This window comes from Hibiscus syriacus, unplaced genomic scaffold (genome assembly GCF_006381635.1).
Source record: "Hibiscus syriacus cultivar Baekdansim isolate YM2019G1 unplaced genomic scaffold, ASM638163v2 tig00110318_pilon, whole genome shotgun sequence".
Lineage (NCBI taxonomy): Eukaryota > Viridiplantae > Streptophyta > Magnoliopsida > Malvales > Malvaceae > Hibiscus > Hibiscus syriacus.
This window is the reverse complement of record NW_024062677.1, coordinates 831,564-834,204: the sequence shown is the minus strand read 5'-3', so window position 1 is coordinate 834,204 and position 2,641 is coordinate 831,564.

Genomic DNA, 2,641 nt, shown 5'->3' with positions numbered 1-2,641 from the left:
CCATGTTATGTGTATAGAGATCTAGAGATATAGTTGGCATGCCAAGAGTCGAGGGATATATAGTGGTCATTCGGGACATATACAGTGGTCCTTCGGGACAAATTTCACATGCCCCTAGTGGGACCCCATACGAGCTATGATGACAGCATAGTACACAACCTCAATAGACTCATATATCTATAGTTCTCACATATATACATGGGCTAACAAAGAGATAACAATGAATATATCACATGTAATGTATATGCTTTTGATGATAGTGTTTATTATGTCTGATGTGTGTATTGATTAGTTAAATGAATCATATGTTGATTAAAAGAATAGATATAAATGATAAAAATATTGATAGTGAAATAAGGTTAGAGATGGAAGTAGTGTGTGATATGTAACACTAATGGGTTTAGGGCTTTCATACTTGGGTTGCACACCATTGGGCCACTGATTGGGCTCTTTGTAATATTGGGTTCGATTTGGGTTGTACATTCAAGTATGTAACCGAAAACCAATGAGAGTTGAATGTTTGTTTCAAATTTCAGTCATCATCTCATATATGTAATATAATATATTATATATATGTAATTACATAACCACTTATATATAAATTTATAATAATAATAATAATAATATCTATAATATATGTATATATATATATGGACACACTCGTATAATAATAACTAATAATTTTCCATATTAATAACACTATACATATATAATCATAGCTAATAATATATAACTAACTAATAATGATAATTAATAATATTGACATATATATAGACACGCATGTATAACTAGTAATAATAACTAATATGAACCTATATAATATACACACGCAAATGAAACTTGGACAAAAACTCCGGACAAAATGAGTGTCTACAATAACCTAAGAATATATTAATATTTTAATAAATTTTATATTTAAATTGATCACACAAAAATAAGGAAAAACATATTATATAATTGGAGAGTGGTGGAATTTAAATAGCTTCTAAAATTAAATTCAATACTTATTAATTTTAGTATTAAAAAGATACATTCACATCGGTTTTGATTTAATTCTGAAAAATAATAATAAAATTTTAGTTTAATTTAATGCTAAGTGTAAAACCCTTTGTGACAGAGACAATTCATAATTCTGATTGTCGGAGGTCTCCCACGAAAGCTGCTCTCAACCTAGCGTTAGGGGTAACCTACTATCCTACCTCCCCTTACCCATTACATATGGGAATAGGTCAGCTAATTTAAAAAAAAATTAATTTTGTAGATATAAAATCTAATGGAATATTTACATATTATTGGGTTGAGCAATATACTATTCTTTTCGAGAAGCCCAACATCCAACGACCAGCAGCATCTCGAGCAACCCCGATGCATGTCACTAATCCCTCATCAACTTTTTGAAGCCCGTCAATATTAACATTGCATCGTAAATTATATAAATTTGAGTCAATTAAAATCCGGTTAATATTCAAATTAATGAATTTAACTTAAGTTTTAATTCGATTCAAGTCAAAACGAGTGATTTGATATATTTTAAAAAATGAAATATAAGGTTTTCATGTATTTAATATTTAAGTTCGAGTTTGAATTTAAGTTTGAATGGAGATCAAGTTCAAGCTTTAAAAGAGCTAAGTCTGATAATATTTCGAGTTCAAGTTTTTTCAACTCGATTCGAGATGGAATTTTTAATTTTAAATTCAAATCGAGTTTGACAATTTTAAACTCGCAAGCTTCCGAGTCGAATCGAGCTCAACTTTAAACTTTTCAAGTCGAATCGAGCTCCACAATACCCGAATTCGATTCAACTCGTTTACAATCCTACACTAAGTCGATAAACGGCTCGAGACCTAATTTATAGTCATCATCCTTTTCATTCCGATAATTATAAGTATCATGATTATTTAAAAAAAAAAACCGTGCATGATTTTGAATATGTATTGACTTTCTTCCATGCTCAATAGTTATCATCTTTTCATTTAAATAGTGATTTTGTCAACCAAAACTTAAAACTTGTACGTCATTAGTTATAAATTTTATATACATATACAACACAAAGAGAAGAGAGTCAAGGCATTAGATCAGATATCTGTTAATACGATTAAGTGCAATATGTAGAACTCAACGTTTATTTAGTTAGTCCATATAAACATATATTCTTTCAATTTTATCGTGTATGACAAAATCTAATTTATAATAAAAATTATATAAAACCATTTTGAATTGGACAATAATATTATATCTACTAAATCACATTAAAACGGAAAAAAAATTAGTATATGCGACGAAGCAAATGTTAATTTAATTGAAAATCATTTAAAAAATCTAAATTTATGAAAATAATAATAATATATATTTTTGAAAGATCGTCTAAAATTAAAAAATTATTTATTTTTAATATTTTAAAGGGCTGTGACTTACTAACCCCTTATAGATTAAAGGACAAACAAAACTGGGTATTCAGGGTGGTAAAATAAATATTAAAAATTAGATAAAATAAATCAGCACGTTTGAATCTAACATTTTTTTACCAAACACCAGTAATACTGAACTAATAGTAAAAGGATCGATTTTTTATTTATTAATCGATTAATTCAGATCGGATACTATATATCTCAACTTAAATTATTCTATTCGCAAATGTCAT